The following is a 27,733-nucleotide window of genomic DNA, read 5'->3' on the forward strand; positions in this document are numbered from 1 at the left end:
ACTAATCTGCCTTCCCCATCCTTCCGCCGGCGAAAATGTAAAACTCATGCCACATTTGTTTTAGAGTGGGCTCATGTCTAGGACAATAGAGGATCTCTTTTGTCTTAATTTTGCTTCCTTGGACATTTTTAATAATTAGTGGCCACTTCCAGTAATTTCACCAACATCTCTAATAAAGACTTATATATGACCTGTATGTTAACAAAGTTTCACTAGGAAGAAAGTTATACTAGAAAAAAATCACTTAGAAAGGTTCGAGCTGATGAAGTTTTACTGGAGAAAGTACACCGGCGTTCATTTGCCAAGACGAAAGTTCACATTTTGACAAATATACGTATTTATATATTATGAGGTTGCACAAATATGACAAAGTTTCCCGAAGCGAAAATCTCCCCCTTTAGTAAATTTACCCCATAGAGCAGTCAGTGCTGATACCAAATGTTCTCAGTAGACTGAATAAGGCTTGCCAGCGTTTTTTTTGCTATAACAAAGGAAAACGTGTCGGGTTAGATCTGTGCTTTCACATTCATTTCACAGTGTGCTGTATGGAAATGACCAGAGTCCTATTTGGCACAGTATTATGCTGCAGTTTTGTAGCTCTCAAGCGATTTTTATCCATTCAGTACAATATGATTTGTTTTGAACTTTCCATTTAACTGCTGGGCTATAAAACGCATGCTTCCACATTGAAGGGCATTCTCACTACGTTACGTGACTGCTGCACCGCATGTTTCTGTTAACAGTTTGCCAATATATTATGCTTTTACCTTTCTACTCTCTGGAGCAGTTAATTATGGATCTGTGACTGGTATTTATGATTTATTCACTACTGTGGCTCGACCTTTGAGCCGTTTGATTTAACACTTATATTTTCGAAAATGAAAAAGTATGCCCCTTCTAGTTAAAATGAAGTGCAGCAGCAAGTGACCTGAATGAGTCACACTGTTATAATTGAGCCTTTCAAGCCCATGACTGGAGGCGGGGTTAAAACCAAGCCTCTGTAATGACTGCAGATTGGATCCCTGCTTCCACCAAGCATTCCCCAACTGCACTCAGTTTGTTCCATTAACAGTCAAGCACGTTTCTGTTGCTTTTATTAATAGATTTAAGTCTGCTGGTAATCAAGGCTGGCAGCAGTGTGGCTAGTAGGCTTACTAATTATTAGAAGCCTGTGCTGCTGATGCTGAACTTTCTAGACATCTGATTATGTTGCATATTTTATGTCAATCTTATACAGTATATGGGGAAAGAAAGAAAAATTCATTGGATGCTAGATCAACACAGGCTAGACTACAAGGATTATGTATTTGAAACAGTCCTGATATAATTACCATAAAGCCTTGCCACCAAACGCTGTGAGATTCTAGAGCTGCATAACATGGGATTCCCATTTATTAAAGGTCGAATTTTAGCGGTATTTGAGCTTTTTGAAACCACAATTCAACTCTATTTCTCTAACATCATGAATGCAGTGAAATTTATTAAAGGAAAACTATGCCCCCAAAAATGTAGGTCTCTATAAAAAGATATTGCATAAAACAGCTCATATGTAAAATCCTGCTTCATGTAAATAAATCATTTTCATAATAATATACTTTTCTAGTAGTATGTGCCATTGGGCCATTTTAAAAAATAAGGGCCGCCCCCTGGCATCGTATGTTTCACTGTGCACACAAACATACCAACAAACCATACTTGTTAGGTCACATGAGCCAATTAAAAGAACAACAACATAAATTTTTCTTTTTTTTTTTAATTAGTTTCTTTTTAACGAAAAAAAAACACCAAGACAATTTTAACTTTTAATTCGCAAAGCTTATATTAAGAAATTACTTACCGGTACCGATTCTCTGCATGCGCTCCTCTTCAAAAACGGCAACAAGGCGACGATCCATTGTGCGACGCTCGATTTCTCCTCCCTGCCTTCTATAGGAGATAGCCAGGGAGGAAAAATAGAGTGCCGCACGATGGATCATGGCCCTGTCGCGTTTCTGAAGAAGAGCGCATGCAGAGAATCGGTAAGTAATTTCTTAATAAAAGCTTTGCGAATTAAAAGTTAAAACTGTCTTGGTGGGTTTTTTTTCGTTAAAAAGAAACACATTTCTTTTGTCGTATTTCTGGTCAGCTGATCTCTGAGACAGCACACAGACCATCACAAAATGGTGGATCAAAGCAAGAGATGTAAAAGGGCAATATTAACTTAAATATATATTCCAGTTTGGTAATATCCTTTAATATGCCACTTAATATGATGTAAACTATCTGTTGCTAAAGTGTTTTTTGGGCGTATAGATTTCCTTTAAAAGATCCGAATATAAAAAGCACAAACGGAAAAAAAAGTGCAGTAAAAATAGTAGTATCTCTAAAATCTCTAGAAATTTGAGTCTTTCAGATAATTACTAGCAGAAAAAAACATTAGAAAACCAAAAAGTCTACAAAAAAAGTCCAATAGGATCAGCGCAGTTTCCATTGACTTCTATGGCAAATAGAAGGGAATCTACAACTATACCATTTTATGGAAAATAAATTATTAATAACGAAAGAAAACCTACATAAACTAAAACCATTTAAACCAAAAGACCACCTAAAATTTGCCCAAATTGCTCAATTCTTTCATAGCCTGGGGGGTACACAAACATTGGGACATGACCTCATCTCCTTTGAGACCCTGTGTACATCCCAAGACTCCCCAAAGCATGGTATCTCCACTCTATACAAATTGTTCCAATTACCAACCAAAGGGGCATTGGTAAAATATATTAATACTTGGTCTAGAGAACTAAATATCCAGTGGGAAGAGAAACAGATTGGTAACATGCTGGTACTACACACCTTCTAAGCAACAGAGCATTTATAAAAAAAATGGCATATCACCTCACAAAACCCTTAATTTCAGAGCATATCACAAGAATGGAAGACAAATGAATAATACTTCAATGCCCAATGTTTAATTGATATGTACATTATTGATGCATAGTATTGCAATCTTAAAGATTGTTTATACCTATCTCATTTTGTAACACTAATAATTCTCGATAAAATGTTTAAAAAAAAAATGAACCAAAATATAATAATGCAAACGTTCCCAAACTGAGTGAAAAAAAAAGTTTATAGTAAAGGGCCAAATGAAGCCGTACCATGATACAAGGGATAGGAGACTTGTAGTTAAAAACTTAAATGGGAATAAACTGGAGGTCCACATATTCTTGCACATAAACAGTCACCGCTTTATTCACAGTCACACAGCTTCTCCAGTCATAGTAGCTTATACAAGTTCCAATATTAACATATCAAAACAGTCCTAGGATTACCATGATCTAGCACAGGACATAGCTTACATTGTAGGTACCCTCTGTGGGGTAAGACCTATGTAGTCCTAGCTCCCTATCCTCTGGTTTCCTGACTAGCGAGGTACTACCAGTGTTTCGGGCCCCTTATTTACTCCTCATTGAAGCCTCAGCTGCTTAGCTAACTTGCCTCTCACTATCTCTCACCACCTACAGTAAGCTCCACAAAATGAGTCTATGGGGCAAATTTACTAAAGAGCGAAGTGGTTAATGCTGGTGAAAATTTGCTAACGAATGAGATAGACTGTAGCGCTACTTCGCCCTCTAACGCCAGGCGAATTTTCGCTCTGGCGAATGGACATAACTACGCAAATTCACTAAGATGCGGATTTTAATGAACGCTACCTCTTGCGCCACCTCAGAGCAGGCGAAGTGCAATAGAGTAGATAGGACTTACTCAAAAAAAAATTTGAACTTTTTCTTTAAGTCCCAAAAAACGCTGGTGACTTTTCAGTTTTTCAGGGTGATAGGCTGCAAAAGCTCGTAGATTTTTTTTTTAGGGTACCCGGCTTCCCCCCTACATTCCTAACATATGGCACATAAACTATACACTGGGCTCATGTGTAGGGCAATATACCAACTCTTTTATTTTATTAAGGTTCCCTGGGCTTGTGTAGTGTAATGTATTTGCTGCAACATATACGACCATTCAACTTTAACTTCCCAACTTCCCCTTTGCTTGCCGAATTAACTCTAGCGAACTCGCTCGGCGCCCTGGACGCAACTTCGCATTTTAGTGAATTAGCGTGGTCCTGGCGAATTTTCGCCTGGCGAAGTGTGCATGGGCAATCCTGGCCCCTCCGCCGCCTGAGCTGCTGCCACCCCCAACCCCGGAAATTCGCTCTTAAAGTACCAGGAGCAGCATTTTTGCTGCCCCTGGTACCGAGTGGGGCGCTGCCGCCTGAGGCTACAGCCTCAACTTGCCTCATTGGCGAAGCACCCCTGGAAGTGTGGCGATGTGAGCAAAGCCGTCCCTGGCAAATTTCTGGAGGTTATTGAATTTGCCCCTATAACGTGCTAACCTAGGTACTTGTGTTGCCTCAGTACCTTTCAGAGATGGCTGACCTTAGGCACGCCTAATATCATTCCATCTTTCTTCTTGACATAAGCCACAAAGTGGTCTATTGGTTTTACCCTTATATAGCCTCCCTAGGAAGTGCCAAAGAGGAAAATCTGCTCTAGAATGAGCAGAAATACCTATTTACATAAAATAAAAATATTATTTCTCTACCCCCTTACACTATCCCTCTGGCACATGTTGGGTAAAAATGTTATCCCCAACCAAAGGTGTGGGCCAATAGAGCCCGCATTCCGGTTGGGGATAACAGTAGTTTTTGAAATGAAATGCTGGGGGGAGGGGTTGTGCGGTGTCCTCTTAAAAAATGCTGGAGAGAGCACACTGTGTCTGTCTTGAATTCTAGGGGTGGTCACACTGAGCATTGTGAAATGTTGGGTGGAGGGGGAATACTATGTCCATTATGAAAGCATTGCTAGCAACAATAGTGCTCATTAAGTGATCATCTATGCACACAGGCCATTTTTTTTTTTTAAAACTACATTTGCTAGTATATTTTAAAAAATTAGACTATAAAAAAATGAATCTCCCATCCACCGCCATAACAACAATCAAAACTAGTGGGAGAAGTGGGGGTTAGGGGAGTACCTGTGTGTAAGGAGGGGGTACCTGCAGTATGGAAACTCAACTACATGTGTTTATTGGCAAAAGGGAGGGGCATTATAATTTTTTTATCATTTGATCACAGTGGCAAATCTAGACAACACAAGCCCAGGGACAATGTTTGCAAATGCCCCAACCATTTGTTTGCAAAAAAACACCCACCTCTTTTTTCACAGCCTGGTCTCTGCCCCTCTTAGTCACATACAATGTTCCCTTCTCAGCTATGTGTGCACATTTTATACTTGTGTGAGCATTTTTTAGAACTGTGTGTGACGGTCAGAATATATGAATATACAGTATGTTTCACACAAATTCCTTTGTGCTCACCACAATTTGTCTGCACTGGCCTCAAAATTTGTGTGTGCACTCACACATAGTGATGGGTGAATCTTTCGCGTTTCGATTCGCCGGAAAATGCGTGAATTTCCCGCAAAATTCATGAAACGGCGAAGAATATTGAAAACGGAAAGTTCACGAAAAATTTGTGAAATTCAGATGTTTTCACTAAAAATGAGTGAAATTCATTCGGACGTTTTCACGCAAAATCGAGCGATTCAAGCCTTTTATTCGCGGCGAAATCTTTACAGGCGGCGAAACACGGGAATTCACCTCGAATTCATGCCTGGCGAATTTATTCGCCCATCACTACTCACACAGCTTAGAGCGAACATTGGTCACAGAACACCATCTCTCTGTAGTGGTGCATCTCCTTTTTATTACCTCTTAATTTGTCTGCCCTTTGTTCAATCAAATTCTGATGTTAAATCCGCACTGCAGACAAATCATCTTTGTGACAACATTGAAACTCAAGCAAAGGACACAAGATTGTTTGTACCAAAACTAAAAAAAAAAATCAATGACCATTAACTTGATTTTTAGTGAGTGCTCGTATCTGATTGTGTTATGTAAGCTATCCAAGACTTAATAATAAAGTAAAACGGTAATCCATACACTTGGAAACATAGAGTAAGAACATCTGATCCCATCCAGTTCAGCTCTTCTTCTTAAAGTCGTAATGTAAAATATACCCACCCCAACCAGCTCCATTGTGAAAAGCTACCAATCCCCTATTCCCCCAATATCTTCTGTGTATTCATGTATTAGCACAATATAGTCGACTGAATTGAATTTTACATTTCATATATACTGTAATGGAAATAGGACACTATACCCTTCAGGAAGCCTTGAACTTTAAAAAAAAATGTACTCATGTCTTATCTTTTTTGCTGAACGTGTAAAGCTTTTCTGTGTTTTTTTCTGTGTATTTCTGTCTGCTGTATTATTAGCACCATCCAACATTCTCATTTTCTCTTGGACATATGGAGAAATGTGTTTCATTACAGAATGCCGGTTGCCAGATACTATGTGAAATAAAACATTGTTTTAACGGTAACACACAGAGCCAGAGGCTACATGACTGTTTTGGCTAGGTTTAATGCTACACAGTATGCGTTATTAGTTATAAGAACAAGGAATACTGTACCGTACAGACAATTACGAAGAGGAAGCCCTAAGCAAGACTGGGGAGAACTCACACTCACAAGAATAATTTCTAATCACCTGGCTGCTATAAACATTTTAAGTTTTCCCAGTTATTGCAATAGAACATATGTCTAGTACCATAAAAAAATAAATCACACCCAGGAACTCAATAAGAAGAACCTATATTTGAGCAAAGTCTGTAGTGTCCTGGTGTCTTAAATAGGCCTCTTTTGGCGCCAAAACCGACGTGATGACATTAAGACGTTGTCGTCATGACACTGCATCTATTCTGACGCTGGCGACAGAACAGACCGCATGGGATCCCTGGACGCCATTAGTAAATCCTAAAACGAAAATTTGTTTCAATAAACATATAAACAAAATTTATTCAGTAAACATATAGTCATAAAAATCTTTTTGTACATACTGACCCTATATGTTCCATCTTACACGTTTCGTACCCACCGGTACTTAATCATATGTATCATAACTACCTATGAATAAGGACCAGAGGGTACGAAACGCGTAAAGGTGGAACATATGGGGTCAGTATGTACTAAAAGATTTTTATGACTATGGGGGGGACTGTAATTAAAGTCGCAAAGAGAAAAACAATTCGCACCAATAAGAATAAAAATCCACACCTCGCAATGTAATATTGTTCCTTAAACTGTTATTGCATTGCAAATTTTAATTGTGCATTGCGAATTTTAATTGGGCACTCTTAAGAAGTGCTTGAAGGTGTCGTAATCTTTTGGAGCACACATAACGACTTTTTCAGTAAGAAGTTTTATTACATTTACTGCGCATTGGCGCAAACTATAAAATTCGCAAACGGTCTTCCACTGTCGGAAGTGGTCGATAAACAGTTTCCGGGTTCGCAAAAGCTATATTACATTCGCGCAAAGCAAAATTTGTTCGCACAAAGGCATAATTTTTTCCATTGTAAATATTTTTCGTTACAGACTTTTATTACATTCCCCTGTATATCTTTACTGAATACATTTTTTAATTTCTATGAATAATGGGCCTTGGGACAAATTTCTGTTTTATGAGAAAAAACGTAACTTAATCCATTGCTTGAATGGCGCAAAAACAGTGCTGAACTTATGGCCATTTGTACATGAATTATATTTCTGGGTGATTTTGAAGGGAGCTTTCCTTTTTATTAAGACACTATCAAGAAGTAAAAGTGTGTGCGCCAGTCAATACTAAGGGGCCGATTCACTAAATTCGAGTGAAGGATTCGAAGTAAAAAAACTTCGAATTTCGAAGTATTTTTTGGGCTACTTCGACCATCGAATGGGCTACTTCGACCTTCGACTACGACTACGAATCGAAGGATTCGAACTAAAAATCGTTCGACCATTCGATAGTCGAATACTGTCTCTTTAAAAAAAAACTTCGAACCCCCTACTTTGGCAGCTAAAAGCTACCGAAGTCAATGTTAGCCTATGGGGAAGGTCTCCATAGGCTTGCCTAACTTTTTTTGATCGAAGGATATTCCTTCGATCGTTGTATTTAAATCCTTCGAATCGTTCGAATTAAAGGAATTATCCTTCGATCGTACGATCGTAGCATTTGCGCTAAATCCTTCGACTTCGATATTCGAAGTCGAAGGATTTCAATTCCTAGTCGAATATCGAGGGTTAATTAACCCTCGATATTCGACCCATAGTGAATCAGCCCCTATGTATTCTGCTATACACATGCCATGCAGGTTTGTAAAATTATTATTATAAAGCTCATTTTTGTATTCGTCACTTGGAGCCCTAGTTATCAAAATGTAAATATGCCTATTTTACGGTTTTAGAGTTTTTGTTTTTAAATTCAAATGAACTCAAATCTTTGCTTATTTATTTAAAAAATATAATCTAGAAAACTTGATAGAATAGAACCATTAAAAAAAGAGAGAATGCATATTCAATGGGTCTACAAACTTAATGGGAATGTTAACCCAAAAAATATTTTTGCGTTATAAAAAAACCCCGCAATTCTACGCAACTTTGCAAATGTTCTATGGGTTTTAAGTTATTTGTACAGTATATGTATTGCTATTGAAAGCAGTGTGTAATTATAGATGCAAAGGAAAAATGAAAGCAGTGTGTGTCCCTTTCTGTTCTCTGTCCTGGTAGTTCAGTCTTTTGAAACAATGTAAGACAAGCCATTGCACATTACGAGGGGCATTGTAAGTTACCCCTGAAAGCGAATAAGGAAGTTGTGAGGTTTGCACGGCATTATGTAGATTAGATCACTAGGAAATTAGTGATGTTTGGTTAATATCCCACCAAATGTAGGGCCACGTATAAAACTACTAAAGGCCCTGTTGCCAATATCTTGGTTAACGTGTTTAGTTGAAGGCATGTCACTGAAAATGATGAGGACTGGACGAATCAACTGAAATAACCAAAAATCACAATGAATTAACATTATCATATATTCCGCCAGGACGCAACACTGTACACAACAGAAAATATGTCCAAGGCTAGAGCCACATGGGTCTGGAATCAGCCTGCTGAAATCCACGATTCGATTTCAGCCCCTACCACGAGCAATATCCTCCTTCTTTAGAACCATTGTGTTGGCTCTGACACAAACATACGCTTGGATTTTGTTGAAGAAACGCTAGACTTTGCATTATGTACAGAAATATGTGTGTTCTCACCAGGGCCAGAACCAGGGGTAGGAGAGTAGGCACGTGCCTGGCTCCCCCCCAGCTTTGCACCTACCCTATGTCCGGTCCCCTCTCTCCCTGGGGCAAATTCACTAACCGGCGAAAATTCGCCAGCGCTGGCTTCAAGCACATCTCAACACTTCACCAGGCGTAAATTCGCCTGGACAACGCTAATTCATGAAGATCCGAAGTTGCGCACAGGCTACTGAACGCTGGAGAAATTACGCTCAGCAGTTCGAAGTTACGCTAGCGTTGGCTAATTAGCATACGGTGTGCAGTTAAAGTACAATGGCCATAAATGCTGCAGCAAATACATTACACTACACAAGGCCAGGGAACCTTAATAAAATGATATAGAGTTGTTATATTGCCCTACACATGTGCCCACAGTATAGTTTAGGTGCCATATGTAAGGAAATGTGTCTCAGTGAGACATGGGTTTTTACTATTGAGTGTTGTTCTTAGATCTACCAGGCAGCGGTTATCTTGTGTTAGGAAGCTGTTATCTGGTTACCTTCCCATTGTTCTTTTGTTTGGCTGCTGGGGGGGGAATGGGAGGGGGTGATATCACTCCAACTTGCAGTACAGCAGTAAAGAGTGACTGAAGTTTATCAGAGCACAAGTCACATGACCTGGGGCAGCTGGGAAATTGACAATATGTCTAGCCCCATGTCAGATTTCAAAATTGAATATAAAATAATCTGTTTGCTCTGTTTGCAATTTCAGTGCAGAATTCTGCTGGAGCAGCACTATTAACTGATTCACTTTCAAAATTTTTTTTCCCATGACAGTATCCCTTTAACTTTTAATTCAGCATCTCTCCAGTTTGCAATTTCAGCAATCTGGTTGCTAGGGTCTAATCACCCTAGCAAGCATGCATTGATTTCAATAAGAGACTGGAGTATAAATAGGAGAGGCTTAGATAGAAAGATAATAGATAATAATAATAACAATACATATGTAGCTTTATAAAGCATTTGTTTTTAGACGGGTCAGTGGCCCCCATTTAAAAGCTGGGAAGAGTCAGAAGAAGAAGACAAATAAGAAGAAGAGTCAGAAGAAGAAGGCAAATAATTAAAAAACTATATAAAAAAATGAAGACCAATTGAACAGTTGCTTAGACTTGGGCATTCTATAACACACTTAGGGGCAGATTTATCAAGGGTCGAATTTCGAGGGTTAAAAAACCCTTGAATTCGACCCTCAAAGTAAAATCCTTCGAATACCGTATTCGAAGGATTTTAGCGCAAAAGCTTCGATCGAACGATCAAATAAAAATCGTTCGATTGAACGATTCAAACGATTTTAAGCGATCGATCGAACGATTTTTATTCGACCAAAAAAAACGTAGAAAAGTGCTGGGGAAGGTCCCCATAGGCTAACATTGCACCTTGGTAGGTTTAAAGTGGCAAAGAATGAAGTCGAAGTATTTTATAAAGAGACAGTACTTCGATTATCGAATGGTCAAATAGTCGAATGATTTTTTCTTCGAATCGTTCGAATCATTCGATTCGATCGAATTAGATTGAATTTGACCAATTCTATGGTGGAAGTACCCAAAAAAAATACTTTGAAATTAGAATATTTTTCCATTCTAATTATTCACTCGAGCTTAGTAAATCTGCCCCTACGAGTTAACTAAAAGGTGAACCACCTCGTTAAGTAGGCAAGATTGCTGTGTGTTGCTTAAATACTGCAAGTCCTGACCAAATATAAGCCACAAAAAAATCTTAAAATGCTGCAAATTTCATAAGATACCAAGTAGCATGCAGTCGGTATTAAATAAAAAGTAAAGCAATTATAGCAAATTTCTATTCTTTTTTTTCTGGAATTGTTTTGCCCTGTTGCATATCTCTCTTTATTGTTTGTCTTGGGTCACTGTGATCTTTGCCTGCAATCTGTGAAAGGGATCCTGATCCTTGCATTCAATGTTGAAACAATAGACCTATGACATAGGAAATGAATGAATTTAATTGAAATAGGTGTTATATATATTTATATGATATAGTTAAGAGATGTAAAATAATACATAGTAACGATGCATGCTGACCCTGATCTGCTAATATAAAGCGGCGATTATTTATACAAATCCATGGAAATTAGAACAATGAAAACAAGCAGATTTTTTTTCTGTGGCTTATTGGACTCATTATACTGTGTAACCCATTTTAGATAAAGATTAGGGTTGTTAATTGAACTATGAAGTAAATGAATAGTTATACAGAGACATACAGAAAATGCAAAAGATTTGAAAATTTGTGGGTAAAATAACTTCAGCATCAGATAAAAAGATAAAGTTGGTACTATGAGTTTGAAGTATTAGTTAAAAAAAATAAATGAATAAAACGGTCTAATCAGTAAGACTTACCTATATTAACCAGAGTGCTGCTGTTGTAGAGGTCTCCCAGATGTGGGCCAGCTAAGGAAAGATAGTTGTGCAGCTTGCTAAGGTAGTATTGAAATCCAGGTCTCCAGAGAAGCGAGCGTATTATAAGATTTCCTAAGGAAAATCCTACAAAACTGTGGGAGGAAAACAGAATTCATAAATACAGAACAATTATGCCAATATTAGGACCCCCCACTGAATTCCTTTGTGTTTTTCCCTCAAGCAGATTAATGGTCAGTAGAGATTACGTTTCCAAGGTGTTTGGGCTATTGGGGAAGGTAAATAAGTTGGAGGTGCAGCACTTTGCTGGCGACTATATTTGGAGATTGACTCACTGCTGAGGTTCCTAACACATTGGCACTCCCCAATTACTAAAGCTTTCTTTGTCCTTTTAAATGCATACATATTACTGTGGAATACTGTCTCATTATCTGCCACTGTATTATCACTGATCTTGACAATAGCAGTGCAATCAGAGTCTGCATGTTAATTATATAAATCATTATCAGTAATCCTTTTTATACACTGCCACACACACACACACATGCCTTTACCTGATCTTGGAAAAATTTAGATGTTCTTGTTCGATAGCACGTATAATTTCAAAGAGAAGTCGTTCTTAACTGATGCGTTTTGAAAAAAACATGTTTTCCCATGACAGTATCCCTTTAAGGATACCAATATGTATCTTAATATATGTGTTACCATTTATCGGCAATTAACTATTCTTTGTATGGCAATTTCTGTTTATACTCAAAATAAACAGGTTATAGCCTTTCCAATAGCTGGTATCATATTATCAGCATTTCATATCACAGGTATAGGATCTGTTGTCTGGAAACCCGTTATCCAGAAAGCTCCAATATACGGAACGGCCATCTCCCGCAGATTCCATTTTATCCAAATAATCCAAATTTTTAAAAATGATTTCCTTTTTTCTTGAAGTAATGAAAAAATGTCTTGCAATTAATCCAAACTCAGATATAATAAATTCTTATTAAATGAAAGACAACCCCATTGGGTTTAATGTTTAAATGATTGTTTAGTAGACTTGAAGTATGGAGATCCAAATTATGAAAAGATCTCTTATCCAGAAAACCCCAGGCCTGAGCATTCTGGATATAAATTCCCATACCTACTACAATTTAACCTGAGACGGATGTAATGTTGTGAAGAACTTATTTTGCTTGTATAACAGAACAATTTCACACTCAGACTTAGATGTATTGTACACATGCTGCTGCCTACATACCTCGTTAATCTTAGACATTAAACATGCTATATTCATGCAAGGCAGTCCAGCGGTGATATATTGCTTTACTTTTAGAAGATCATATAAAGAACCTAGGGAACAAAAATGGTGTTATTACCAAATTAGTATGGCACTTTCCAAATACAATGAAAAGAGAAAAAAGTTCTTACCTCCAAGACCATGCACAAAAACAATCAGATGTGTTACTTCATTTAAAGTAACATGTGGCTTCCCACTCAACTTTGGTACATTAGTGGGAACCCCAGAAATCTCAATGAAAGCCATTTTCTAGAATTGGTGTGGACTTTGGAGGATACTTGAGTAAGATCAAATTGTTCCTTTAGCTTGGGATTCTTTGTTTTATTCACAAAGAATCTTTACATGACGATCATCTATGTGTCGCAAAGCGATGAGTTCCCTTGGTTTGGTTCTTATATTTTTCTGAAAGAACCTACACAAAAAAACATACAATCAGGTCAATAGTCTAAGTATCTGTATAAAAATTTCTGATAATGAATCCTGTATCAAACTGAGGGAATTATCTGTGTGAATTCAGGGCATTATCAATGAAGGATAATAATAACACATGTAACACAAATGTTCTTTTCATGTGTGATGAATGCTGTTTCTGTGTATGTACCTTGCCGTCATTAATGGGAGGGTGGGCTGTAAGCACAAAAATCATGTTGTCATACTTAAAATTTAATCTGCATCAACATTATGTCTGCTTGTGATTATTATGGCAAAAGTTCATTGCATGTATTAATACAGCCCACAATGGGACCCCTGTAATTAACACAGGCTTCAAGGTATCTCCTGGGTTCTTGTGCCTCAGTAGGCGTGTTTATAATATGACATTTGAAGCTTTTGGCTATATACTGTATTTTCCATGCAAACCAGCATTTTATTTGTTATTTTGACATTTTAAACAAATCAAATCACTGGCAAACTTCCATTTATGATTTACATACTGTGAAACCACAATTTCACATCCCCTGATTTTAAGTTTTTCCTCAATTTTTTGTGGTCTCACCATTATAAATGTCATGGTCCCCTAAAGAAAAATGTAAAACTGCATCTATATATACAGTATAGGATGTTTTACCTAATCCTGGATATTGTCAGCTTGTTGTCTTGGATGAGTTGAACAATTTGATGTAGAAGAATATCAGCCAGAGAGTCAAATTCAGAAATAGTTTCATTCTGCAAGCAAACCAGAAAATAGATTTAGACCAATAACACTCACACACACACACGCATATATATATATATATATATATTTCACTGATTCTATGTGATACACACTGGGGACACGCTTGAGAAAGGGGGCAGGGGACCCCCGAAACGTCGCGTGATGGCTCCATATAGATGAGTATATCTCTATGTATCATGATTTTATGATGGGACAATAAATGCTACGTTTTAACTTATTTGTGTGCGACTCTGGAACATATATATATATATATATATATATATATATATATATATATATATATATATATATGTATGTATATATATATATATATACACATCAACAAAGGAAAGATGTGTAGATAGGTAAGATCCATATCTATACGATTGATCTACTAACTTTATTTCTGTCCCAAGGTAGATATTAGAAAAGTAAAAAAAAAATAAAAGTATAAAGTATAAAAATGTAATTGTAGGAAATACAATGCAAAGATCAGTGTATATGTAAAGCAAACTCATTTCATTTGTATGAAAGCTGCTTATTTACACCAGAACTGCATTACATCAATATATAGCTCATCCTAAATATTTTCATTTAGCGGCAGTTTATTTTGATCATAAGTACATAAGTATATTTGTATACAAGACAATAAAGTACAAGACACCTCAGGAATTCAAGGGACAGATTCAAGAAAAAATATGCTGAAAAGTGTGATTGCAAGTTTTTATACAGTTCAATGGGAAGATTTTACATTGTATGAATACACGCATTGTTTCCGAAATACGTCAGGTACTTTGAGCCTTCATCAAGAAGTCCAAATTTAAATGAAGTTGTTACTATCTGAAGGTAGTAACCGAGGGTAAAAAGAATTCCATTGTGGTTAAATACATTCAAGTAAGATTTATACAGTATCTTTATATCTTAGAGGGGAAGATAATGCTAAAAAGAAAAAATAAATAGTTACCACCAAAAACTTGCATGTTGAAAAGCACAGAAATCCCTTTACGGTTGTTATCTTCTAACACCATGGTCAAGTTAAGATTATCGTAGGCAAGACGAGGAAATTTGTTGTAAAGGAATCAATATAAAAAGTTTTTCAGTTCTTCTTTGGCCTGATCAAACCTTAACACAAGAAGAAAAATAATTATATAAGTATATGCATTTTTAGATTGGGCAACATGTCTGTATAAACAATTTATGGCACAGGCCAATTACTTACCTATGCGTTAACGATTTCACAGAACGCGAGGAGTCACTTTGGGAAGTTGCTCCATATGACGATCCCTCATTACTGTACTTCGAAGACGTCTCTTCATTATACTTTTAGTACTTGTAGTAGCCAAGACTCTTTTATCTTTTAGCTCTTCTGAACAAAGCTCTATAAAATAAATATACAAGTAAAATATAGATACCTTATACTAAGTTATATAAGTTAATTCAAGAACTATCTGTGATTCTGTGATTAGTACTGCGGGTTAGGATATTGCAGATTCCAAGAAATCTTAAAAATGAGAACAATCTTGTTTTGCTGCACACAATGTTTTGTTTCCATAACTGAAATTGTTACTGAAACACTCGGGAAAGCAGTTTCATTGAACTCAAGTGATTCTCTTTCAAGAAAAATGTCATCCCTCCTATTGCTAGATATGTGGATGCAAGACAAAAAAGTTCACTTGCACACAAGTAATGCTGGCAGGGTGAACCCCTTGCTTTAAATTTAGTTATTGCGGCATGCAACATTTCGGGGACAACCCTTTTATCAAGCAATGAGGCTGTGACCACAAAATACATATAGACATATATACATATAGACAAATGTATAAATGTATGTATTTTGTGGTCACAGCCTCATTGCACCCCTGCCTAATGGTTTTAAAAATTAGTGGTGAGCACAACTTTCCCTTGTTTGTTATAGTTTATACAGGAGCAGTGACCAGCTCCATGTTGTATCTCCCACCCTTCCCAACTATAGTCAGGTGATCCCACTGGTGTCTAATAAAAGGGCAGCCAAGTTTGGGAGTTTTACTTTGAAAGCAGCTAGTAAGTTGCAGGTAAAACTGAGTCCCTTTGTAAAATGTATAATGAAGCAATAGAATTCTTAATGAATCAGATGAAAATTAAGCATAGGACTGGCCAGATATGGGATGACTTTGACGTAGTTGGCCAGCTTAAATATATTGCAATATATGGACAAACAATCCCTGTTTTGTTTAAAGGGTAAGGCATTTTTCAGTAGCAGTATGCACAAAATGTCTTAAATATATTGATAATGGGTTGAGTGCAGAGGAATCTTGTATTTTTTTTTATTTGTAATTAGCCTATGGAAGGATAGAGCTGCCCCCAGCCCAGCATCACTGAAGCAATGCGAAAGATCTGTTAGCTGTGTCAGAGGGTAGGGTTAACGAAGATTCGTAGGGCTGGGGTTGGCTCTGGGGGGGCTTTCTGTTGAAAATATTTGGCCTGCAGCAGCTCCGAGATATGGACATGTTCCTATGATTTTTATAGGAACATGTCAGTATCACTTTAAAGGGATCCTGTCATCGGAAAACATGTTTTTTTCAAAATGAATCAGTTATTAGTGCTACTCCAGCAGAATTCTGCATTGAAATCCATTTCTCAAAAGAGCAAACAGATTTTTTTATATTCAATTTTGAAATCTGACATGGGGCTAGACATTTTGTCAATTTCCCAGCTGCCCCCAGTCATGTGACTTGTGCCTGCACTTTAGGAGAGAAATGCTTTCTGGCAGGCTGCTGTTTTTCCTTCTCAATGTAACTGAATGTGTCTCAGTGGGACATGGGTTTTTACTATTGAGTGTTGTTCTTAGATCTACCAGGCAGCTGTTATCTTGTGTTAGGGAGCTGCTATCTGGTTACCTTCCTATTGTTCTTTTGTTGGGCTGCTGGGGGGGAAAAGGGAGGGGGTGATATCACTCTTACTTGCACTACAGCAGTAAAGAGTGACTGAAGTTTATCAGAGCACAAGTCACATGACCTGGGGCAGCTGGGAAATTGAAAATATGTCTAGCCCCATGTCAGATTTCAAAATTGAATATAAAAAAAATCTGTTTGCTCTTTTGAGAAATGGATTTCAGTGCAGAATTCTGCTGGAGCAGCACTATTAACTGATTCATTTTGAAAAAATTTTTTGTTCCCATGACAGTATCCCTTTTAGTCTACTATACAATTATATTAAACTTTAATTAAACCCTATAAGTATTAGTTGTATCTTAGTTGGAATCAAATACAAGGTACAGGTTTTTTTTATTACAGATAGGAATCAATTATTTTTAAAATTGTAAATTATTTGAGTAAATGGAGACTATGGAAGATGGCTTTCCTGTATTTCTGAGCTTTCTGGACAATAGGTTTCTGTATAACAGATCCTACACCATACTTAAAGCTATATATGTGCCTTATGTAAACTGCTAAATATATCTAAATGTCAAAATATATTAACCAGTACTAATTGGTTTATGTTTGTACATATGGGTGTGCAACAAAGTAAATACTGTGAAAGTTTGTACTTACATATTTTCTTGATATGTTAGAGCTGTCTTCTTGGGATGCTCCGTAGAAAAGAAGGATTCACCAAAAACGTGCTCCTATAAAGTAAATTTAAATATATTTGGTTACTGAATCCTGTGAAAGACATGCAAAGCCTAAAACTGCATATAGATATTTGTTAAGGTGAACCAATTGTTAATGCTACAACATTGCTTGTTGTTAGTGTGGGAAATGACCAGCAGGGAGCAGTCAGTTGGGTGATTATGGACAGCTGGGTGCCTAGCCCCTACAAAGGTTTTTGCGGGGGGCTGGGCACAGAGCAATCCATAACCGCCCAACTGCCTGCTCCAAGCTGGCCCATTTCCCAAAATCCCCCACGATATCTTCTACATGCCTGCGTCCTCCGTAGGGAGGGGTTCTTTACAGCTATAGAGAAGGCAGATTCCTCGTTCCCCATGCCCCCCTGTGACTACTTCCTCCACCATTACACCATTACACCATTAAATAACTTGGTGAGGTAAATAGCAGAAATGTATTCCTCTATAGAACTGATGAGCAAAACAGTTTGCAATGTACAGATTCAGATTCGCAACGACCTTCCACTTTTGCAGAGACAAAAATTTTAACGAAACTGTGTAAAATATTCACCCCTACGGCTCGTTTTCCCTTTGCGCGACAAAAATGACGCGCGATAAGCATATATATCATTTTATCCTTTCTCTCTTTCCACATCAACCAAAGGGATCTGAGCCATCCCACTATCTCTATAAAGACACACTTAAGTAAATAGTTTATTAATTTTAATGTCAGATACAAAGCACCCAGATATTATCTGTAGGTGGTCAGCTTTATTATTAGTTGTGCCTGTGTTTGTAAGTAACATATTATAGTAGAAGATTCCAATACCAGTCGACCAGAGGTAATGTAAAAAATCACAGACATGTTTTTAAGAAACTGGCAACATTAGAGCCTTTTTTTTATTGAAAAAGCAGTTGTAGCACAGTGGATAGGATGTCCTCTTCTTAACAGTGCAGGGCATGTGTGTAACAGTATACTGAGTGAAAAACGAATGTGAAAAAAACCAGATTTTCGCAATTTTTTCAGATTTTTCACCCGAAAACTCTGATTTCTAATGCTTTTTGCACGAAACCCAGCGCACATCAAAAAATCATTGGGAATTCTCCCATTGACTTATATGCAACCTCGACAGGTCTGAGATGCTGGATTTTCTGATTCTGACATTTCCATTCTAGGGGTATAATAAATTCCGAAAAACTTGTGATTTTTTTTAAAAATCACATTTTATACTAATAAATCAGAAATTTTTCGAGATTTTTGCATTTGGAGTTTAGTAAATAACCCCCTTAGTGATTTCAGTATTTTGCCAAAACACACAAACGAGCCATACACTGGTTGTTTGTGGTTTTGGGTGGTTGGCTAAAATCTCATCATGTGCCATAACTAACACTTAACTGTATTTCTGTATATATGTTGTGTAACAAAACCAGCAAATTCGAACCAGTTTACTGCTTACCTTTATATTTTTGTGTTCTTCTTCAACACAGGCTTTGAGTCTATTTTTTACGCATAACTTGCAAAATTTTATGGACAAACTGGAAAGGTCTTTACATAGCCTTTTAGGTCAGTATCTATTTGTCCTGTCAGACATATAGAATCTTTTATCTCCTATGGTAAAAATAAGTTCATAGTTAAGTGTCTTTATTGTAAATACATATTTAGGCTATCTGAGTGGGAAAGAAACCCCTGTTGAAGTGGATATATTAATTTGTGCATCTGCAACTTAGCAAAGCTAAAACTAGAGCATTACATTTGAACTGATTGAAGATAAAAGCGACTCTATGAAACTAGTTCATAGTCATTGTAACTGAGTTTAAAAAAGGACACCACATCCATTAAGTTCAACCTTTTGTACAGAAAACAGAGGTAGGCAAACCACCCCCCAGAACATTATTTTTGAATGATGCGTTCTTATCAAAAGTGGCAATACGTACCTTAACTTTCTCGCATAATTTAGTTAATCTTTGACATCAGGAATTTTTTCTAAAGGAAAAAAGAAAGCACAAATTAGAAAAAGTATAAGAAAAGAATTTGATCTATTGAAATCCATAATAATGTTCCATTCTGACTAATCACAGGGATTACGTTGGATGCGCCTAATCTAATATAAGTAATACAAATGTCACACGTAGAAGCTGATAATATGACTGCTGGATGCAAACATTGCATGTTTCGTCTTCATCCAACAGTCATGTCGCGTCAGATGCAATCAGCTTCTACGTGTGACATTTGTATTACTTATGTTAGATTCAGCGCATCCAACATGACGCCTGTGATTAGTCGGAATGGTCTCATCACATCGGAACAGACGGTATTGCAGGTAAAATCGCCCGTAGAGTTCTACCCTGAAAGACAAATCCAAGAATTACTTTGAAAATGCAAAATACGAGACAAAGGGGACATAAAACAGAAAAATTCCACATACCAAGTTGGAACTTGAAAGAGTTAGGGAGTGACTGTGATGACATATCGTAATAGCTGTACAGTCCATCAAAAGAAAGCAGCAAGCAGGAACATAGTTTGGAGTGGAATCTGTACGCATGTAGTAAGTAGCAGTCTTTTATCACAGAACTATTACCCTAAAATAGAGAAGCACATAGAGCCATGAAGCAACAACGTAATATGCCTACCTAAACATTTTAAATCAACTTCTTTAGAAAAACATGTACAGAGTGTATATATATATATATATATATATAGTCCTCCAAGAAGCCAGCACTCTCGATACATAGTTTCAAACGCCTGGGTGCAGTATCAAAAATTCCAATCTGTAAATGCACAAAAAAGATCCGCACTCACAGGTCTTATGAAAATTTTAGAACATTTATTAGACTCGTGTAATAAATGTTCTAAAATTTTCATAAGACCTGTGAGTGCGGATCTTTTTTGTGCATTTATATATATATATATATATATATATATATTCATGTGGGAGATACCAGCACTCTCGTATAGAAGTTCAATGGTGCCTGGGTGCAGTAGCCAAAATTGTAGTACAGCCAGAAGAGAGGGTCCGCACACATTTAGGACTTATGAAAAAGTCATAAGTGCTGAGTGTGCGGACCCTCTCTTCTGGCGATACATATATCTATCTATAAATTATATATATATATATATATATATATATATATATATATATATATATATATCTATATATATATATATACATAGCAGAGACATAAAGAGGGCCATTTGTTTTTTTAATTTCATGTATCGACTTTATACAGGAGATAGGTTTAAGTATACTTACATCCGCTAACGACTTTTTACATTTTTTGGCAAATACAAGACTTTGCAATTTTTGTATTTTAGTTTTTGTCCACCGAACTGGAAGGATACTCTTAAACCACATGCTTTTGTCTGGAATGCTATTGAAAAGGACAGATATAAACATCTGCCTACAAGAAGACACTGTTGTTTGGACAATACCCATAAGAGTTATTTTATTTTCAATAAAAATAAACAAGGACAAAAGAAGAATGTATAAGGGAAGAATTTTTGGGATTTTCAGTTCAAAACAAATATCTAATCCGACGAGTTATTATCAAATGATGGCTGTGGCCTTGGCTCATTTACTCATGGTCCTACTTGTTGTCAAGCCAACCAATTAGCAATTTCTATGTCAAGGATGTGTAACCCATAGCCTTTTTGTCAAGGGGCTGCTGGGAGTTTCATTTCATTAAATATCTCTAGTGTGACGTGCTATATTTGTAAGCGATATTGTGTGACTTTGCCCTGATAAGCAGCAATGCATCGTTGTGTCTAACCAGTAGTGCTTTATACATAATAGTAATGAATCTACTCAGAATTTGTTTGCCAGTAACATTGTGTATACTTAACTAATTGTTGGTTTGACTAATACAACCAACAACCCATGAACTATCATGGATTGAGTGGAACAGTGGCATGAATCAAACATTATATTCAGGTGATTGTGAATTCCTCTATGCAGGTTGAAATGCATTGTCACATTATGACGTCTTACTAGTTCCATTTTCAAAAAACCTTCTTGCCTGTTAAGGTAAAGAAACAGTTGATCAATTTCTTAAACATTCATAAATGAGTTTCCAGGGCTTCACTAACACTAGTCATTACTTTTACAGACATCAGTTAGTCAAAAAACAAAATCCAACTGGATCACTACCCACTGGTCTGGGGCTGAAAGCCCTGCACAGGCCTGATGTGTGTAGGCTTAATATACTCAGATATGCATCTGTCTATCACTAGGATGGCTGAATCAGCCACAGATTTCCCCTGGGTATTTACCTGTAAAGCAGCCTTGCAATAAGGCATACACAGCAGAGGAATAGTAGGAGTTATAGTTACTTCTCTATTCACCATTATTTAACAGACATGAAATGATTTCAAGATATGTGTTAATATTCACAATATGTACTTACAGTTCATCGACTTGAATGAAATATAGGCCAACAGACATTTTGCAGTCCAATGCTTTAAGGGTATCTTCAATCTGTCAACAATACAAAGTACATAAATAAGATGTGGTAGACGGGTAATATAGTAGATCTAAAATGAATAATATTTTAACACTTACCTCATTTTCTTTAAGCAGCATGTTAATTTTAAATATCATAAAGTCATCAAGGAAGACATCTTGCTTCATGTCACTTATTTTAAATGTCTTACTGGTAAAAACGCCGTCATTAACAGTAGCTGGAAATTCCAAATTAGCTATAATAAAATATAATATAAAATGTAACTAAATATCACTCCGCAGTTTGATATAGACATGATACTAACTTTAAATGGATACTGTCATGGGAAAAAAATGTTTTTTCAAAATGAATCAGTTAATAGTGCTACTCCAGCAGAATTCTGCACTGAAATCCATTTCTCAAAGGAGCAAACAGATTTTTTTATATTCAATTTTGAAATCTGACATGGGGCTAGACATATTGTCAATTTCCCAGCTGCCCCAAGTCATGTGACTTGTGCTCTGATAAACAATCACTCTTTACTGCTGTACTGCAAGTTGCAGTGATATCACCCCCTCCCTTCCCCCCCCAGCAGCCAAACAATAGAGCAATGGGAAGGTAACCAGATAGCAGCTCCCTAACACAAGATAACAGCTGCCTGGTAGATCTAAGAACAACACTCAATAGTAAAAACCCATGTCCCACTGAGACACATTCAGTTACATTGAGAAGGAAAAACAGCAGCCTGCCAGAAAGCATTTCCCTCCTAAAGTGCAGGCACACGTCACATGATCTGGGGCAGCTGGGAAATTGACAAAATGTCTAGCCCCATGTCAGATTTCAAAATTGAATATAAAAAAATCTGTTTGCTCTTTTGAGAAATGGATTTGACTACAGAATTCTGCTGGCGTAGCACTATTAACTGATGCATTTTGAAAAAACATGTTTTCCGATGACAGGATCCCTTTAACTAAAAGATATAGTGACTAGTGATGGGCGGATTTATTCGCCAGACGCAAATTTGCTGCGAATTCCCACGATTCGCAAAACCGCCACGAAATGCATCCAAAATGAGACGCCGGTGCAGTTTCACGAATTTCGCGGGGAAATTCGCAAAAATCTGGATCCAAAAATCTGCCATCTCAGACCTGCCAAAGTTGTGTATAAGTCAATGGCAGAGGTCCCTATCTTATTTGGATGTTTCTGTCGCTTCCAACCTTTTGAGGCAAAAACCATACCATCTATATTTATGCTTCTTTGAGTGATAGCTTCTTGATGCAGACAAAATTGAGGGTTTTAGCTTTAATCATAGAATTCACAAAACAATAACAGAGAGAAATAATGAATTCAGTGCATCGAGATTCAATACCATGGGGAGAATTAATAATTAAACAATTAAGTAAAAATAATTATTGGAAACGCATACCTTTGCTATGGAAAAGTCTTGCTTCAATTGTATGTGGGATCCTTTTTGGAATTTCAATTGATGTCCCAATATTGTAATACCTAGAAAAGTTTCTGATATTAATAACATTCGAAATATATCATTAAGTCAAACAAGTTGCACAATTATGTAGAAAAAATTATTGTTTCAGCAAATATCGTCACAGCTGTAGAAAAGACTAATCTGACTAATTTTGAAGTATCCAGAAATCAGAATGGACAATTTAATATTCTTTCTGAAGACTATGTAATACATTCATTTAATGACACAACATTACTGAATTGGAGAAGATGATTCAAAATAAACGTATGATTAGTGATGGGCGAATAAATTCGGCAGGCATGGATTCACAGCGAATTTCCATTTTTCGCCCCCTGTGAATGTTTTCACTAAACTACGTAGAAAATTTGCCTGTGAAAAAAATCTGCCGCCAAAAAAATTCTTGCGTGTCCAAATAGTCGCGCGTATCAACATTTTCGCTGTTTTTGCTGTTTCGCGTGTAATTTGGCAAATAGAAACAGAACAGATTTGCCCATCACTAATTATGATAAATAACTAAAATAAATGCTATGTTTTAAGAATTTCTGCTAATCAAATGGAATATGTTAGGGATGTAACAAATCCAGGATTAGCACTTATTGCAGGATTTTGTTTTAGGATGAATCTGGTTTTTAGCTAAACTAAAGAGTTGGTGTATTCTTCTTGATTCAAAAAAACCGTAAGAAAACAATGGAGGGGCAAAAAAATGTGACAAGTATTTTCTGAAATCTTGAAAAGTCTGGATTTATTAAAGGAGTGTTTCACCTTTAAGGTAACTTTTATTATTTTATAGAACGGCCAATTCTAAGCAACTTTTCTATTGGTTTTCATTATTTATTTTTTATAGTTTTATAGTTATTTCTCTTTTTATTCTGATTCTTTGCAGTTTTCAAATGGGGGTCACTGTCCCCTTTTAATTAAAATAAATGCTCTGCAAGGCTACAAATGTATTCTTATTGTTACTTTTTATTACTGATCCTTCTATTCAGGCCTTCTCTTCTATTCATATTCGAGTCTCTTATTCAAATCAGTGCATGGTTGCTAGGGTAATTTGGACCCTAGTTACCAGATTGATTAAGATGCATATTGAAGAGCTGCTGAATTAAAAGCTAAATAACTCAAAAAACACAAACAATAACAAATGAAAACAAGTTGCAAATTATCTCAGAATATCACTCTCTGCATCTTACTATGGGGCAGATTTATCAAAGGTCAAAGTGAAGTTTCGAAGTGAAAAACTTAGAATTTCGAGCTATTTTTTGTGTACTTCGACTAGGGCATTGTCATACTCTGATTCGAATTTGAAAAAACTTCGAAATTCGAAGGTCGAATTTTTTTGAAGTACTGTCTCTTTAAAACTTCGACTTCGAACATTCGCCTCCTAAAAGCTGCCAGAGTGCTTTTTTAGCCTATGGGGGACCTCCTACAACCTATATGGAGGCAATTGGGGGAGTTTGGGAGATCGAAGGTCGAAGTTAAAAAAACTTTGAATCGCAGGACGATCGTACGATTTGAAGTAGGGCGAATTCGGCCCACTTCGACCCCAAAAAAACTTAGACCTCCATTCGATTGGTCTTTTTGAATTCGAAGTTTTTTCAACTTCGACCTTCGATAAATATGCCCCTAAAAGTTATCTCAAAGGTGAACAACGCTTTTAAAGAAAAAACTGTAAAAAGTCACCATAAAAAAAAAATTCGCCAAGTAAAAGCTGGCAAGGTTGTATAGAAGTCATTGGGTATAGTCGCGAACAACTTTATTAAATTATTTATTTTTCAACTTTATTACAACTAGGAATGCACCGAATCCACTATTTTGGATTCCGCCGAACCCCCAAATCAATCGCAAAAGATTCGGCCAAATACCAAACCGAAACCGAATCCTAATTTGCATATGCCTGGCAGAAGGATTTGGCCGAATCCTGCTGAAAAAGGCCAAAACCTGGGCGAATCCCGAACTGAATCCTGAATTCAGTGCATCCCTAATTTCAAACATTCAAGGTTTTTGGCCTCATTGAAAATGAATTAAACTACGTGATTCCCTGTTATGTGCGAGTCTTTTTCTGTGAAAAAAACCACACCTGAGAATATAATGTTGTTTGGTTTGCATTTTGCGCTTTTTTGTTTTTTCCCCCAAATCGATTTTTAATAAACTATGCCCCAAATGTAATATGACTTTAAAGCTCTAAGCAAATAAAATATAGATTTTTTGACACAGATAATACAATTTTGGCTAAATTGTAATGAGCATGTTATGGTTCAGATTCAGGGGCAGATGTCTCAAGGGTCGAATTTCGAGGGGTTAAATCCCTCGAAATTCGACTGGGGAATAGAATCGAATAGGGAATTCGGGCAAATTTACAAGCCGGCGAATAGTCGAATGGGCGAATATTCGCCCGTCGAATAGTCGCACGATCGAATATTCGATCGAAGGATTTTCATTCGATCGAATGATCGATCGAATGCCTTTTTATTCGATCAAAAAATTAGAAAAAAAGCCTATGGGACTTCCCATAGGCTTTTAAAGCAATTCGGTAGGTTTAATCTGGAGAAGTAGGCAGTCAAAGTATTTTTAAAAGAGACAGTACTTCGACTATCGAATGGGCGAATAGTCACAGCGTTTTTTCGCTCGATCTATTCGAATCATTCTACTCAGGCGAATTTACGCCAATTCGATAGTCGAGGAGCACTACTCGAAATTCGAGTTTTTTTCCCTCTATTCATTCACCCTAGCTTAGTGAATGGGCCCCTCAGTGTGTATTGTGCTAAATCGTTTGTGGAGGACTCTGTATTGGGCCAAATACAACAATGATGGAGTATTTCCCTAGAATAGTTGTGTTTCTGGAGATAACACACAGTCAAGACAACAGTACATTATATTTTAAACAATTTGAAATAATCTAATTTTTTTGACTGGTAACGTTCCAGTTATAAGACTAACTTACCCTTTTCGACAGTAATAAGAACATTGAAATTTTTGAAGTTCCAAGAAAAATTCAAGTGTAACTTGGACGTTTTTCATTGTTATTCAGATAATTGAAGAACTGAAAGAAAAAAACAAAAATAGGAGATTGAACTTGAGAAAATTGAAGAACAAAATCTAAAAGCATTTATAATTGTATCACTTTTTGACAAATGAAAGCTTATTAGTATAAGAAATGTCCTACAATTTGCTTAAACTTAATGAAAGAAAAAGAACAATGATTTGACTATTTCACAATAATAGCAGTTAAATTAAGTGAGCTAAAACCTGTTGAGATGCTATAGGGATCAACAGAAAGCATTTCTTAAGCATTAAGGAAAGCTGAACTTTCCTTAATGCTTAAGATTTGTGATTTTGACTCTTACTTATAAATGCACAGAAAACAAATCTAATAATACATTAAAATGTTTCCATTAATCTAATTTTTATCTAATTTTTTGTTGCACACCAACAACTGCTTTTTGGAAAGCTATAATAGCTATTAATTGGGAATGTAATAAGAGTAATTAATACAAAAAAATATATATTAAACTGTTTTGCATTTACTATATTATATTTAGAAACGTGAATTTTCTTTTTACTTATGCATAATCCCCATTTACAAATTTCATTATGGTCCTATAAATATATTAAACTATTTTGCCTCCATTGCAGCTCTAACCATTTAGAACTTGGACAGATACTAAAAAAGGACTTTTCTATCCAGAGTTGTGAGTACATGTTATTATGTAGCATACCATATAAAAGAGTAGCATTGTAATACCTTATGTATTGTGGCCTCAGGTCAAATACATACAAGGTGCTAGTGTAAGCAAAAGTATTACAGTAAAAAAGTTTAAATTCACCCTTGGCTATTTTGGTTTGTTAAATTAATCTATCAGTAACTCATCAAATCTGACTTACCTTGAAAAAAAATGTAGTCAGAATAATAAACTTTTAGTTGTCTTTTTTTCTCTAAAGTTTGTCGTCCAAGCAATATTTAAAACTAGGTATGTGATTTTAATCAGGTAGTTGGGGGTAGAATCAAGGCTAGTTTAGTTCTCTGCTACTCTGGGCTCACAACTAAAGCCACACCTTTGTTCACCAAATATGTTTCCTGGCGTGCAATATTTTAACAAATGTCAACATAAAAAAAGCATTGACAAATCTGCCATTGCACATTTTACGAATTATGTTTCCGTATTTGATCCTGGAATGTGTCTAGTGAAATGGGTATTTATGAAGCAAAATGTAAAAAATA

This window comes from Xenopus laevis, chromosome 2L, assembly GCF_017654675.1.
Source record: "Xenopus laevis strain J_2021 chromosome 2L, Xenopus_laevis_v10.1, whole genome shotgun sequence".
Lineage (NCBI taxonomy): Eukaryota > Metazoa > Chordata > Amphibia > Anura > Pipidae > Xenopus > Xenopus laevis.